A 16,976-nucleotide genomic window follows, 5' to 3' on the forward strand; every position below is an offset into this window, starting at 1 on the left:
CTGAGTGACATCAGCCAGGTTCCTCAGCCCCATGGGTGCATCCCACACCATCCTGTGCATGCCTCTCTTGTCTAAACGTTCCCCAGTTTCATTCTCCCCCACTGAGGATGAGCCTTCGTGGCTCCAGACCTTCCCATGGGTGGAACTGGGATTCCTGGAATCCTCCACCAGATCTGGTGCTCCTGGACATGAGGTTTGGTTTTCATTTTCCTTTCCAAAACATGCTTTAATTATGCTTTCAGTACTGAAGAAGAATGCTGAAGCCTTTCTCCCCCAGCCCAGCAGAGTGCAGGCACAGCCCCCAGCCCCTGCAGGTCTGCTCCACGCTGGGCTCCTGCCAGCTGCCTTTGAGGGACAGCCTGCCAGGGACTCTTGGTGACAGATTCAAACCTGAATTCACAGCCAGGTGCTGAAGTGGCCTCTTCCTGAGGTAAAGGCTTTTGTAGCTTTTCCAGTTCACTTTGAGCACTCCTGCCTTTCCCGCTCGCACGGTTTAGCTCTGACTTTCTTCTCCTTATCTGTCACTAGAGAGTAATTGCCCCTTTCATAGGGACCTTGCTTTAACCTTGAACAGCAGTTCCCGTGGCACCTGATGTGCATTATGAACTATATATACTGATGAAAGAGTGAGGTACAGTCCTAATGTCTTCCTTGATGTTTGCTTTTTAAATCTGTTTCAAGGAGCCCTTTCAGATGGGACATGAAAGCTCCCACATTATTATAAAATTCCCTATGAAATATTTTTGTTTTGAAAAAAGGCATTTAGAATAGTAGGGTAAAAGCATAGTCTTATCAGGCTGAAGCTGCAATATCCAAGCTGTTTCCAGTTGCTCTTATCTGTCCTTTCATCTGGTTCTAAACATGAAATGGGCATTTCATTATTAAATGCACACAGAGCCTTTCATTCTGGGGAATACTCCTGTACACACTTCAATGGGGATTTTTGCAGTATGTGGTAACTTACAAGCAAAAGGTAGATGTTTTTATGACAATACTCTGACAGGGAGTGCTGCAACAGGAGTCTGTGCTGAAGAGGGAGAACTTTCCTTTCAGGACATGGTTGAAGAGACTCACTGAATCACAGGATGAGTGAGGATGGAAGGAACCCAGTGGGGCATCTGGTCCCACTTGCCTGCTGAAGCAGGATCATCCCAGAGCACATGGCCCAGGATTGTGTCCAGATGGTTCTGGAATATTTCCAGTGTGAGGGAGATCTCACACCCCCTCTGTGCAGTCTGTTCCAGTGCTCAGACCAGTAAAGAAGTTCTTCCTCATATTCAGGGGGAACTTCCTGTGCTTCAGTTTCTGCTCATCGCCTTTTGTCCTGCTGCTGGCACCCCTGGGCAGAGCCTGATCCACCCTCCCTGCAGATCCTGGCAGACATTGGTGGGGTCCCCTCTCAGTTTGAGGCTGATCAGGCCCAGCTCCCTCAGCCTTTCCTTACAAGAGAGACTCTCCAGAGCCTTCATCATATTTGTCACTGGAGCCACTCCAGGATCTCCATGTCTCTCTTGTCCTGAGGAGCCCAGAACTGGACACAGCACTCCAGATGTGTCCCACCAGGGCTGAGCAGAGGGGCAGGATCCCCTCCCATGCCCTGCTGGCCCTGCTCCTCCTGACTCACCCCAGGACTCCCTTGTCCCTGTCAGCCACAAGGACACACTGCTGGCCCATGGACACCTTGTGTCCACCAGGCCCCCCAGGCCCCTCTCTGCAGAGCTGCCCCCCAGCAGGTCAGCCCCCAGCCTGGGCTGCTCCATGGCCTTGTTCCACCCCAGAGCAGCACCCTGCATTTGCCCTTGCTGAATTTCAGAAGGTTCCTCTCTGCCCATCTCTCCAGCCTACTGAGGTCCTTCTGAGGACTGCACAGCTCCCTGGGGCACTGGCCACTCCTCCCAGCTCTGTGTTGGCAAGGACCTTGCAGAGGAGGCATCTGTTCCTTCACCCAGGTCATTGATAAACAATGGGCCCAGTATAGCACCCCAGGGGACACCACTGGTGACAGGTCTCCAGCTGGACCCTGTGCCACTGATCATGACCCTCTGGGATCTGCCACCCAGGCAGGTCTCAATGCACTCACTGCCCACAGCTCCTGAGTTTGCCTATGAGGATGTTGTGAAGCCCTGCTGAAGTCAAAATAGACAAAATCCATTTTTTGTCAAGGTAGACAAAATCCATTGCTCTCCCCTCAGTGATCCAGGCACTTGTTCCTTTGTAGGAGGCAGTCAGGTGGTCAAGGTTGATTTTCCTTTAGTGAATCCATGCTGGCTGCTGATCACCTTGTCTCCCATATGGATACATGGCCTGGGCTCACAGGAATAAAACTGAGTTGTTGTTCTGGAGCAGGTACCTTTCTGTGCTTGCACCCAGTGACAAATGTGAGCTGTTGTATCTATCTGTGCACACAACCAGAAATTCAGAATTGCTTTGTGAGTGGAGGGCACAGTGAAGGCTCCTGGGCTTTCTGCCTCAGCTGGACTCGTAGGAAAAGAAATGGGTGCAGAAACTGAGCTTTATTCAGCTTACAAGAGTAAAGCTGCAGAACTGCCAGACATGCAGAAAAAGGAAAAGCAAAAAAAAGAGTAGATGTGTTTGTTAAGCGTAATGAGCAATGCACATTCTCTAGCAGGATTAGGATGGGAACAGGAATAGACTTGCCAAGCTAAGGGAAAATCCTATTTTTGAAAAATGAAGGGAAAAAATCCTTTAATGAGTTTTGATAGGAAAATTGACAAGTATTAACAAGAATCAGGAAAAGTAGCAGTTAAATGGCCAAGCTATGCAGGATGTTCACAAATCTTCAGATGAACTCAGCAGTGATTAAGGGGAATAAAAACTTGAGCACAAATGCTGGAGAGTACTTGATGTTAGCTCACTCTTGTCTGTGATCCTTGCTGGTGGTGTTTGTACAAGTATAAACTGGGCAGATGTGAGCAGAGAGATCCCTGCAGTGCTGCCCTTTTCCAGAAGCAAGGCCAGGGTGAGAAGTCCCAGTGAGGAGCAGGGTGTGCTGGTTCTGCCCCAGCACTGCACTGATGCAGTTGTTTGGTAGAGCATGGGTACAATGAACTTTCTTCTGCCCAGAAAATCACATATGGATTCTCCTGCCCATCTCCCACAGCCTGCAGGGCCTATGGGGAACTTCTGGGAAGGAAGGGATGCAAGCAAAGGAAATCTGTGAGGCAGCTCAGAGACATAAGGGAAAGTGCTTGGAGTAGTGCTCCTGTGTTTGTGCAAAGGCAAGACACAAAGACATCAAGGAAGTAAAATGCAATAAAAGGAATAAAGTTAGAGAGAGAGACACAAGTGGTGGCTTGGAGAATCAGACTGTACAGGTAGGAGAAGTGCAAAGCAGCAGAAATGTTCAGCACTGCTGCCATCAGCACAGAGGGCAGGGATGCAGAGATGGACAGGTGGGGTCCAGGGTGGCCTCTGCCTGTGTGAGAGAAGAGAAACTGCAGGAAGCTGAGTGAGGATGGAAGGACAGTGTGACTGTTGTGTGGTAAGGACAGAATAAGTGGCATACAGGGAGTTTTGGAATAGCAGCATGCTGGGATTACAGGCCATGCCAAAAGTACAGAACTGCTTAACACATGTCAAAGTAGAAACCTACCTATGTTAAACTGTGGCCAAATTGTTTTAGCATAGCCAGACAAAACAGATACTAGTAATCCATAGCATAGTGAAAGCAGCATAATTCATTCAGTAGTTTCTCCAGGCTGAAAGTTCCTTCAGTCACCTCCTGCGTGATGCAATAGCTGCACTTGATTAGCAAAAAATAAATGTGGAGGGAAGGAAGCAGCACAGGAAAACAGACACAGCCCCTGCCTTTGGAGGGCACAGGGGTGAAGGCAGCAGCAGAGAATGGGGTTTTATGCAAGTTCTCCAGGGAAGGCAGGGCTTTCCCATGAAAAGCCTTCTTGACCTGAGGCCAAAGACTTCAACAAAGAAGAGACTTCTGCTCCTGATACTACCTTTTTTTCTCTCTCTGTTCTTCCCTGAAGAAAAAGAGGACTGGTGAGTGATCTAAGATTAAAGGTGCAGCGTTGCAATTTTGGGGCATTATGTCAGTTGTGAGAGATCAGACTGCGAATTAGGGGGAAAAAAAGTCAATTCAGAGGCATTACTAGAAACCCCTTTATTAGAAAGCCCAGACACAATCTTTGATAAACCCATGAATATTTGCTAAGCAAAAGAAATTCCCCAGTGCATATGAAAGCTTAAGAGACAGCAGGCAGTGCTCTGAGCATGATGAAAAATTAAAACCATTACAAGAGAGAGACCTGGGGTAGTATGTCCTGCAGAGCTAAAACACTGATCCCCAGGGAGCTGCAATGCAAGGCAAGCAGCAGCCCAGTTCTGGGGGAGAAAAAGAGGTAAAATCTGCCACAGATTGTGCAGTTTTGCTGCAGGTGTACAGCGTGGGCCAGGAGAGGAGGGCTGGCAGGGAGGGCTCCTTGGCAGGGGGAGCTGATGCTGCTGCAGCAGGAGATCATCAGCCTGAAAGGAAAATTGGGCTCTTGTGGAGCTGGATGCTGTGTGCAAGCCAGTGTGAAGTTAGCAATACTGAAAGGGATTCACAGTCAGGAGAAAGGAAATAGATGAAATTCAGGGTTAAAGCTGTACATTTATCCCTGCAGAGGGAAGATTGCAACAAGCACACATAACAAATGGGGAAAGTTACAGTTTGCTTGCTAGGATGTTAAAAGACTGTGCCATCCTCCTGAATCTATGGGGGAAAATTATTGCTGTGTTTGGGGAGTCTGAGAACAAGGAGATTGCTTAGCAAGGTAACATAAAGTAACCAGAGAACTCAGTTTTTAGCTCTGATTCTGAGAAAAGCATCAGTCTTAGCTAAGCTGACCTTTTAGTGGCCAGTTCACAGGTACACACTTTATACTCTCAGCTCAGGCACTGGAATCACTGTCCAGCACTCTTGGAGACACACACCCTGTGGATGAAGCTGTGGCTGAGAGCAGTGTCCCAGCCTCCCACTCCAGGCACTGGGATGGTCACAAAGGGCAGACAGATGCCAGCAAGGCTGTGGCCAAACCCAAGCTCTGCCCTCCTGTTCCTGCAGCTGTACCTGCTTGCTGTCAGCAGTACCAACCCTAGGAACACCCAGAGCCTTGCCCTGGTTTGCTTCCAAGCTGGGCTGCAGCTCTGGGAAGGCTCCTTTCACAGCCTTTCACACAGGGAAAACCCACCAGAAGCCCTGGGTGATGAGGGGTGGAGGGGACAGCAGCTGCCTTTCATCGTGTGCTGTGCTGGCTGGGTTGTGTGCAGGCAGTTTGTTAGCACTGCCTACAGCTACCTCTACCCCTACCCTTAGTTACTCACTAGGAAATCTTCTCTGAAGCATTAATATGAGTTACTTAAATCTTTTCTGCTGCTTTTATTTAGCCTGGTTTGAGTTGCCAAGCAGCTTATTACACTTTGCACTAAACCCAGAGCAGCTGTGCAAGGCGACCCCAGGCCATGCATCCAGCTCTGGGATGGCAGGCACCAGCCACTGGTGGGTTTGGGAAGGGTTTTGAAATGGTTTGTGAGCTCCCCCATCATGTCCTGGTCACTGTGGGCTGCTCCTGCTGAGCCCAGCCTCTGGCTGGGGCTGGGATGATCTCCAGCCAGCTGCAGTGTGGTCAAACCCAGAGCTGCATCCTCTGGGGTGGGGGGAATTCTGCCTCTAGCTTCAGTCAGCATTTCCAAGTCCTGTTAAACCTGAATAACCACAATCCAGGACTCTTGCTTCAAATACATTGAGTGAAAACGAGGGCTCCCAAAGCTCTAGTGAAGTAAATTTGTCTCTTCAGGATACTGCTTATGCACCAGGATTTTTTTTTCCTTTATGAAAGAAATGGATGTATGGATTATAGTTGACAGTGTTAGTGTCTACTCTTAATTTTTATACTTTCACACTGACTACTGCAGATACTTAAAGGTTTGTGTGAAGGGTGTATTTACAACTATTCACTCCCAGGACTCTCACAGGGAGGTTTCAGTATGCAAAGTTCTCTACTCTCCCATATTCCAACAGCCAGTGACTGCCAGGTCACATCTGCATTAAAATTCACATTTGTTTTAAGTTAAGCTTTGAAATTGTTAGTTAAACTAAAGTTAAACTTTGAAATCTATTTAATTACACTGGTGTAAAACCGTTTGTGGATGCTCCTCTGTGCTTTAATTGAAATCTGATTTGCAGTGTTTTTTCTTTTGGAAAAGCTGAATCTGTTTAAGAGTACCCACATGGGTTTGCAATTGGTTTCAATAAATAGAATTAAAACCAGGTTTTGCTTAAATTGCTGCAAGTTTTAATGCAAACAGGGCCTCTGCAAAACTGAAAATCCCCCAATTATTCTGGAGCATTTCTCTCCTCTGTGAGACTGAACATTTTCATGTGTTTTCATGAGCAGTGTGGAGGTTCTCCAGTATCCAACCTTTTCCTGAAACAAGCAACCTACTTTGAGTTTAGCAGCCTCTCCCCTGCCCCTGACTGGCTCTTGTGCTTCCAATCAGGCTCACAGGAAACATTTAAACACGCAGCCCCTTTGCTCAGCCTCCCTGGCTCTGCTCAGAGCAGGAATCAGCCATGCAACTCAGCCCAGGTAAGGCCACACTTCACCATCCCCATTGCAGCCACGTTACATTTAACAGGTTTTTCCCCTCGAAGTGCCCTGATTTACTCTTTGCCCCCTCACTGCACGAAGAGAGGGGGAGAGTAAACCCCTCCCGTGCCCCAGGAAGGCAAAGGCGTGGTGAGAGCAACTTGCACACAGCTGCAGCTTCCCCTGGTGCAGCTCCCAGCAGCAGCTGTCCTGGAGGAGAGCTGAGGCTGGGGTGGGAGAGGCTGGGGATGGGAAAGGAAAGCTGCCAGGTGCTCTTGAGCCAGCCCAGGTCCTTATTCCACTCTGCACAAGGCTGGTGAGGATACTTTGGGCCTGTGGCAGCTCCCCTGCTCGCCCTCTGGGCAGCTGGGTGCTGTTTCCACCAGCACTGTGTGATGCAGGGGCAGGGCTGCCACCCACGGATGAGGATGAGCAGATCCTTTGAAAATCCAGGGGAGCACCTCCTAGAAACCTCCTCTCCTCCATTTCCACATGCTGTTAAATTACCCTGATGCCTCAGTGCAATCTTCTGGCTGCCCATGAATTACTCAACGTGGCATGCTGGATCCTTAGCTGCAGGACACTTTTTCCAGTTGTTTGTTTTGAAAGCTCTTAAGAGCAATATACTATCAGCTGAGGTTTCTAATTAACTCTGAATAGCTAGTCTGCTGCCACTCAAGTATAATTCTCATTAGCATCTCAGCTAACAAGCTTCAGTGTTTGCCCTCCTAATTAGCTTCTAGTTAGAAGTCTTTCCCTGTGCTAAGATGTGCTGTTGTTAATTGCAGTTCCAATTGCTTTTACAGCAAACTCCTGAGAGGCTGCTCCGGCTCTGCTTTGTGCAGCCTGATAGGGATCAGTGTCTGGGATACTCACAGCCACAGGTCCTGTGCTCTCCTCTAGGTGTGTGCAGGGAGAAGGGGGGACAGAGCCGCAGCTTTTAAAAGGAATGAGGAAGTATTTTGCCTTTTAAACAGGTGGTAGAACTCGAAATGAGTCTGCTTAAAGCAGAGTGCAACTTTCACAGCTAATACTGCATAAATGGCTTTCCAGGGTTTTTCCCCCCTGCAGCTGTCCATACAATGGCTAATTTTCTGTGCCCTGCGTTTCTAAGAGTTCCTGAGTGCCCCACAAAATGCCCTATTGCTGCTGTCCTCCGAAGCCAGTGGATTTGTCTGTCGCCCAGACACAGTTTGTCAGGTTGGCTATTCCTCCTGGGATGGTATTTCTGTGGAATGCTCTCAGCACGGTTCAATGTATGCCTGCGAGCCGAGCCGGGTTAACCCCTTAGGCCCCACTCAGAGCACTCACAGTTGTGTCAGTGGGCTGGAGCCGTGTGCCACTTACAGCTGTGCCCTGCAGGGCAGGGGCAGGGCAGGGGGATCCCACTGGAGCAGGCAGAGGAGAAAGGTGAGGATTGAGTTGCACAGAGCACCTGAAGCTCTCGAGTGCTTGTTCTGTGGAAGCAAATCCATTCTGTGCCTTTTCTAATCACACATTTACTTCTCAAAGTGGGGAAAATATTGCTCAACTTGGGGAGATTTACTAGTGGGCTGTTCACTACAGACATGCCCAGAGCCCACTGTTACCACCCCCTCCTACACTGAAACCCACTTTTTGCTGAGCCTTCTGCAATGGGTTTAACACATCCCGTGCATCCTGCTGCACTGAAACCAAATACTGAATTTTACCATGGGGTGCCTGGATCCTTCTACCTGGGTAACTTTTCCCTCCTATTTTTCAAAACTGAGGGGTAAGGTTTTGATGTTACCACGACAAAGTTAGAAGGTTAGGGTGAGTCCTTGTCCTGGCAGAATGACTGTAATCCTGTGATACTTTATCATGCTGTGACTGGAGGGTCTAGAGAACCCTTGCATGCAAGCAGAGTCCCCCTGAAGCAACATGCAGGTGTAAGGATGTGCCCCATCAGTCCAATTATGGTATCCAATTATCTTCTAGAAAGAGAGAAACTCTGGTAATGAATGTGCTTCTGGTTCATAACTTCTTAAAATTTAAGTATGGACTACTCACACTAATACCAATAGATTTAATTAGTCATAGGTCTTCCAAATCTGCTTTAGAAAAACATGTAAGAGCTTTAGATGGACCTGAGGTAACTGGGTGAGTTGAAAGGGTGAGAGTGTGTTTACACAATGTCATGTCTGGTGCTGTTCATCTCAGGTGTAATATTCTGGTGCCAAATGATTCATTATAGTTTTTTCAGCTGTAAAAAAAATCAGAATTTAAAACACAGTCCTTGATGAGAAGATGAATTCCTTGATTTGACTTCCTATATCCAATTAATGTGCTGGAAAGTGGGAGTAATGATGGTGAGCAAATCTCAGTGTTTGAATCTATTTCAGTTATGTACCAAAAAGGCATATTTAAATGAGCTGCTTAACCTCTGTTATCCATAAAACTGGATTCCAAATCACAAACATGTCATTTACTGTGCTGTACTTTAGTTACAGATGGCACCATAAAGTGAAGCACATGATATGACAGAAGCTTTAAAGTAAAACTTGAGATTGGATTTAGGGAAAGAAAAGAAATATTTCCAATGAGGGATCTGTGGAGTAAGTAATAAATACAGATTAAGACAAGGGATTGATCAAAGGTAGCAGAAAGAAGAATTCAGAACAAAGGGTTATTTTGGTAAAGCAGAGAGAGGCATAAAGCATTAAAATGAAAGTTTCTAGATGTACCATCTATGTCCAGCTACTGAAGGGCTTTACTTTTAGGGGAAAAAACCCCAAACCAATCAAAAGTGCTCTTTCAGATGAAAATTGTGCAGATGCTACCACTATGTTAGGGTGAGCTGTCAGACATGGATTTGTATGCCCTGCATATTTTATCCATTTGTGATAACAAAGTAATTCCTTCTTGTAGTGATGTCCACTCTGTGAGGACTTTGATGCTCTTAATTTCTGTGAGAGAAACCACCAGAGACCATGAGAGCCTGGACTGTAACAGATACTGCCCTTGCAAATTGCTGAACAGATAAAGCCAAGTGTGGACGCCATCTCATGATCTCTATCCTCTTTTACATGGTCTGCCCTAAGTATTTTTGTCAGCAAACCAGTTTGTAGTGCTGGCTTATTGCCAGATTTGTCACATAAACTATTTTTCTTGATGTGATTATAAGCTAAATTGGTGTCATGATCTTTTTTCTTAAGGCAAGCAATAAATCAAATTGTGGGATAGAAAAATGGTGACAAAGAACCATTTATGCTGACAGCATAGAAGGAATAATGTTGAAACAACTCATAAACACACTGATTGAGTTGGTCCCTCTACCTTGACTCTATTTGGTTCAGAAAACGTTCATGAGGTTGTTTGAGACTGGAAATGGAAAGGATCTTCTAATCCTAATAGTTCTTTCTTCTAACAAGGCTGATCCAGGCAGTTCCTTACAGCAGAACAGCCTTTCTGCATAGATTGTTTGAGAGGGCATCCCCTTAATTATTTATACTACACATACCAGGTGTGCTGATTATGAAACTTCCCTTGAGGCTCCAGAAGGAAATGAAATCCTAATAAATGCATGAGATAGTGGAACAATGCTGGAATCTCCTGGATGAAAATCAGTCATCCATGTCAGTGATCCTCCTTACAGTGGTTTTTAGGAAGCATTACAAAAGCTAATCTTCTTAGGCTTGTCATCCAAACTATCCTGGAGGTGTGAAGAAACTGCCCTTCCAGGGAGCTTCAGTTCTCTGGTGGGAAACAAAGGGAAAAAAGGCTGGGGGTATACATTTCTTGTCCTGGGGAGGTGTGGAGGTGGCAGTGTTGATGCTGATGTTGACTGTGTTTGTAACTGGTATCATTGCACAGAGATGACTGAAACACGGTCATGAAACTCTCTGGAAAATTCTCCATTAAAATCCTGCTGAGGAAATGTGAGGACTCTGTTTTGGAAATATGGGCTGCCCTTGCCTTGGCAAGTGGGGCAATTTAATTTGGAGGAGAGACTGGTGCTTGTTTGAGATGCTTGTTATCCAGAGAGATCAGTGAAGTCCAAGGGAAGGAAGGGCCTTTCTCTGCCGAGCTGAATGGACAAATACCAGACACTGAACTGAGGATCAGAAAAGGAGAGAGACCTTGATGTGAGAGAGAGCAGGGAAAGCAATGCAGGGGTGTGAAACAACATAGAATTTTTCTATGATTCTGTGATTTAATGTAATGGGGAAAGGACAACGCTGATTTTAACCCAGAGCAATGTGCAATGAGCAGGACAAACTCACTTCTCTTGTCCCTGTGCCAACAATACAATTTTAAGAGGTGGAATAGGTAAATATAGGAATGATTATATGAATTTTGCTGTTCAAAGGAGCAGCTAAAAGGGTAAGATACTTGCAGAGAACAGGCAGCTGGTGAGAAAACTTTATATTATGAACTCGAAGAAACATGTATCCTCTTCCATCAAAAGGATTGAGAGGACTCTGAAAAGCTGGTGGTGTTCAGTAGAAGAGCAAAATGATGTTAGGAGTGCAAAGACATCTTTCAGAAAGTGGAGGTTGTGTTTGAACAGAGAAAATAGAAAAGAGCATACAGGCAAGTTAAACAAGGCAAGTTAAACAAGGCAGGTAAAATCAATTTTGAGGAGCAACTTGCAAAACTCATAGAAACAATGAGAAAACCCCTTCAAACACATGAAGGGTAGGGAGCCTGTCCATCAGCAGGCTTGATAGGCAATTGCAGGGTAATAAGAACACTCAAAGAACACAAGGCTGTTATAGCAAGGCTAAATAAATCTTTGCTTTGCTGTTCATTATAAAACATCTCAGGGAACTCTCTTTTCTGGAAAATTTTGGTATCTGGAAGCATTTAAAAGTGTGTTTTAAACTGAAGTGTCAGCAGAACAGGTTTAGAACAATTGGATAAATGCGTAATACTTTTGATAAAAATAGGTGGTAGCCATGGTAGCCACCCAAGAGTCCCAAATGTGGAGTTTTTAAATTAATGGTTTCCTTTGATATGAACTAAATAACTGATGTGGCAAGTGAAGGTGGCAAATGCAACTGATGTTTAAAGGGCTGGCTATGCCAGCAAATCGAACCTGCCCTGGTTGATTTCCATTTTATTTATGGAAAATAAAATGAAGACCTGTAAATATGACATATTGAGTCAATGTAAAAATGAATTTTGTAGAAGGAGGCTGTCACATATGTGTGTGTTTTGAAGCCCAGCAGCCCTTGTGCAGAGATGATTCAGCTCATAAGGCATAGCTGAACTTCCAAGGTCCCTTAGCAATAGTCATCAAACCCCCTAAACAGTCAAGATATAAAAGGGAATGTGTTCCTGTAGTTTTGAACTGGTCATGGTTCTAATTAGATAAAAGGCAAAACAGAGGGTGGGGATTGAGTCATCCTTTTTCAAATTGCAGGACATCACCAGATGGTGATGAATCTCTGCTGGTTTCTCTATTGTTAAATTACCTACTAAAGCTCTAGGGAAAAAAGAGAATTGACAAACTCACCAGTGAGAAATTTTTAAGGTAGGTTAAAATTAAAACTGGCTGTGAATATTCTCCATTTTCTCACCTAATCTAGACATCTGCAAAGCAATGCAGAAAGGGAAAAGAAGAGTGCACAGGCATCCACAGAGATGTCACCACTCAGGAAAATATCTTGTGTTATTGTGAGTAGTTCTTGGAAGGTATCAGCTCAATCCTTAGGAGCGATCAGGATGGTAAACGGGATGTAAAAGACTTTAAATAGACCTAAAATAAAACCAAAAAGGGTTTAGTGTAAATCCACAATGTACCCACGTGTTGCACAGTGTGATAACTGTGTCTGGAATAGAGGAGAAGTAGAAATAAGACATATGAGAGCTGCAAGAATGGTCATAGGCACACAAGGGTTTCTCTGCCAAGAGATTTAAACACAGGTTGGAAAGGACCCCTGTGATCAACGTGTCCAGACTCTCCTCCTGCTGGCACCATGGCACTCAGCTTTTTCATGTGTTTCATGTGTTTCTCAAATGCTGCCAGAGAACTGTCTGGTCCCTGAATGCATAAAGCTTGTTCAGCTCTGCCTACATGTCAGGAGACAGCTGTCCTACTCTTGTTACACCACCTATTGTGCCTTCCCCCCTTGTTCAGCGGTGTCACTCATCCTGAAAACTAAGCTAGATTCTAAAACAATTTTTTTTGGGTTGCATCTGAATTATCTATCATATCCACTGAAAAGCTGCCCAATTTCCCCTTCCCCATCTCTTTTATGTTTGTGAAAATCCTTTTTCATATTTATTTTGACATCAAGGAAAGGAAATTTTTGAGTTTTGGCATCTGTGGGACATATGGGGAGAGGTAAGCATGTAAAGTGTCTGATGTCTCTGCTGTTTCATTAAAGGAAGGAAGGTACGAGGAATTTTTTGCTCGTACTGTTCAGAGGGATGGTTGAGATAATCATTGGGAGAGAAGAGTTCATGGTTGTTTCTGTTGCAGAATAGTTAGGCTGACAAAATCCCCCATATAGCCATGGTTAAAGGAATTCTTCTCTTTTGTTATTTCAGTTTTCCTTACTTTATTTGAGAAACAATTCCATACCAGTGAAACCCCTTTTCCCCCATGCTAAAAATCAAGTCTGTACAATAATGAATCGGTCTCAAGAAGAGCACTACTTTATTGTAGCCAGATACAATTTTAATTGAGGATGTCTGTTTTAAGTGGGCTAAAAATTTTAATATAATCCACATAGGGAAAAAAATTCCTTCATTTTCATTGATTGATGCGTGTTGTTTTCTTGCTTGTAAAGTTATTGAAATGCATCACAAATCAGTGGAAGATGCATTCAGTGATCCACATAACCATTTTAGATCTATACTATTACAACACATCCTAGAGACTGTTCTGAGAGTCAGGGAAACTACTCTGAGAAGGCTCTGGGCACTCTCTGGCTGTGTCAGAAGAGAAAAGGTGAGCTGCTGCCCTGGTCTATGGAAAAGACATTTGCAATTCTGGTGCTGCTTCTTGTTTGAAGCATGCAAGTTTATCTTGGTTAGTGCCAGGCCCAGAAAAGGCATCCATTTGGATCAAATCAATAAATATTTAGAATTTGATGCATTTGTTTCAGAGGCCAGACCAATCTCCTGATGAACCACCCTTTCTGTCTAGGGACAGCTTGAATCTCAGTAGAAGCTGTCTTTTTTAGTATTCATTGGGAGTTTCTGCTTCTTAGGGCTACTGAGTGCTGTACCAACACCCAATCTCTAGCTTATGTGGAGCATCCTTGGTGACTGACCTAGGCAGAAGTGTGAACCAGCAGGTATGTTTTTTCAGATTTTGGCTGTATTTTGCAACCACAGAAGCGACTGTGTCATTGACAAAGTTCTGGAGTGAATGTCCTTCTCACTGGAACATCTGCCCGGGAGCTGAAGGGCTGGGAGGTGTTGTAGGCTGCTGAGGAAGGACAGGCTGCTGAGGAAGGACAGGCTGCTCAGGGCTCTAGGAGAGCTCCACAGGGCTGTGTGGCAGCTTTGGATTTTCACATGATCTTTGCTTCCTTCTACATTTTGGGAGAACGATGGAGGTTGGTCTGAGAAAACAAACACTGCCAAACCATGGGGAGTTAAATCAGTGCTGAGCTCCAGTGCCAAGCAGGAAAATTCTCAGCTGAGATGTGGAAAAGGAGGGATGCAGGGCAATGGGAGCTTGCTTGCCTCTGAGTAAGGGGTGGTGGTAGTGCCAGCCTTGGGTTTGGGTGGCAGCTCATGCTGGGAGAGTGGCACAGTGGGCACAGAGGCTTTCCTCACAGCGGGATTCAGAGGAAGGTGGTGGTATGTGCAGCAGAGTTTCCTGCAGCCTGGATTCTCTTTCTTTGTGGTGCAGAACACACACTGACAGATAATACAGCAACTGCTGTGGATATCAGGCAAGCTCTGATCTGCATCTTGGTGTTCTGTGGGGGAAAAAAAAGCCTGAGCTCAGATATCCCCTGTGGGGTGTGGATCCATCCTGTGAAATGCACGTGGGAAATCCCTCCCAGCAGGCAGAGGGTACAGCTCGTTCAAGTTGAGCATATTTAGAGAGAGTACTAGTTAGAAAAGCACAACCCAGCCCTGATTTAGGGCCAGTAAAACTGCACTCTGTATTGGCATGTGGTGTAATTAATTTTTGGATGTTTGATTAAATAATGTGATAGTGCAAGGAGGATTCGCCAGCATTGCTCTCTAAAAGACAAAAGCAATATTAAACTTTGTAAGGCTTCCACACCACTGCAAATGCTGAAAAAATAACTGTAGCAAGCCACTGGAGACACAGCAGTGTGGAATTTCTTCTGTAGCCACCAGGTGCTTGGTTGGATGGATCACAAGCTGTGTCTGTGTCCTTATGTTCAGACTTAGCAAAATGCAGGATTCCCTCTTCTTTTTCCTTAGAATGAAAATTCAAAAAAAAAGGAATTTAAGAAAGAATTTAATCTCTGTGCAACTGCATACTTTTTGCCAACACAAGTGTCCCCAGCACTTTGTGATGCTCTAGATACAGGATATGAAATTCCAGCAGCAGGAGTGCTGAGAGCTGTGGGGGGCCAGTGAGGAGGTTGTGTTCCTTGGCACAGATTTTTTAATTATCACCTTGCTAAGGTGAGTGGGAAATTCTGTCTAAAAATCATCAGCGTGGAATGACAGAGAGTTTTACCTCTCACTTTCTTAGTCTGTGGGAGGAAGTTTAGGGCACTTGCTGTTCACTTTTAATGCTGCTGGATAAACTAATGACTGTCACCGAGATGAGTCTGAAATCTAAATCAAAGTCTTGTGTCAGATTTTATTTCTGAATGGGCCTGAAACAAATTCTGGAGATCTTGTACACATCTACCTAGAAAATTATCTTGCTAAATATCTAAAATATTCTAAATATTTAAAATATTTACTCAGCCTATTCATCTATCCCTATTTAGAGGGACACCTCCTCTGTTTTGTCAAAAAGTACCACTTTTCTACTTCATACCTCCTATTTTTAGGGTTAGTCTGTTTCTGTGAGATTAAAATATATTTATTTTCTAAAAATACTTATTTGCAACTTCCAAATAGTGCTGCCTGCCCTTCTCTTCTTTCAAATGTATATCTAAAGAATTGGAAGAAACAACAAATTTGAAGAAAATCAGGCTTACACTATTTAAAAACACACGTGTAGAATTGCTCTTTAATTAAAGCCTTTTTCCTAACAATAAAATGTAGAGCTAGCTGATGCTTTATTGTGTTGGGTTGTGATAAAAACACATAGGCTAACAATGTGTTTTTAACAGCTACTCTCAAAATTCCTTTAAGAAATGCCTTTAGTTAAACTTTTGCAGCTAAGCTCTTTTAGTTTGAGGATGAAGAAGGTGCAAGAAGCTAACTAGGCACTCAGTCATTGGGAAAACTTAGAAAACTTTCTATAGCCTATTGTACTCAGAGGGTTTTATGATCTGCTTAGCAGTCAAGGAGCCCAGACTCTTTTTAACCTCAGCTTAAACAAACGCTTAAAAATCCAAGGTAAAGGCACTTTAGTGGTGATAAGAGAGATTTTAGTTTGATATTTTAACCCTAAAGTGAGGTGAGGACTTCAAATGGTGGGAGCAGATGTTGTTTGCAGGATCTGGTTCCCTCCACAGTCCTTTCCTTGGTGTCTGCTCAGGCTCCTGGAGCCCCTTTTCCCACCTGTATCCCCATGTATCCCCTTTTCCCACCTGTATCCCCATGCCAGCTCTCACGCTGTGTCCCATGAGCAGCTCCCACACTCTGCAAGCTCCAAACCCAGCCAGGTGAGTCAAACCTGCCCCTGCTGCTCAGGTCTGAGCTCACAGCCCTGCACTTGCTGCTTAAGATACAAATGATTGGTGTGGTGGTTTTCATATAATAACTTAATGGTTTTAATATTCATCTCAGAAGTGGTCGAACTTGGGTTTGGGTCCTCCTTCTCCCAAGGGATATTCAAATCCACCTGTCCCTTCCCAGGCTGTAGGCAACCTCTCAGCCCTTCCTATTGAAGTTGTGCCATGGTGCAGAGAAGGATTCGCAGACCCAGAGAGGAGAAGCAAGTGGGGGCCTGACTGTTGCCTACCTGAGGGAGGTGGGGAGCAGGTATCTGGCAGCATTCCCAAGGCTGCTTACTATATAATTTGCATTAAAACATCTCTGGATAAAAATCAAAACCAGCCCTGGAGGCAGAGTCCAAGCCCAGTGCCTCTATCCACAGGGAGAGGTTGCAACCACTTTGCCCTGGCAGCGGGTGCTGTTGTGGTGCCACCCCAGCCACACCCTCTTGCCCCAGCCACATCTTTAAATGGAACTCGAGTGACTGCTCCCTCACACGGACCCCAGAGCCAGCTGAGGAGAGCTGGCTGTGCCCAGGACTCCTCAGACCCAAAGGGGCTTCACAGGCATCAG

This window comes from Agelaius tricolor, unplaced genomic scaffold, assembly GCF_023055355.1.
Source record: "Agelaius tricolor isolate 1412-34295 unplaced genomic scaffold, bAgeTri1.0.p SCAF_24, whole genome shotgun sequence".
Lineage (NCBI taxonomy): Eukaryota > Metazoa > Chordata > Aves > Passeriformes > Icteridae > Agelaius > Agelaius tricolor.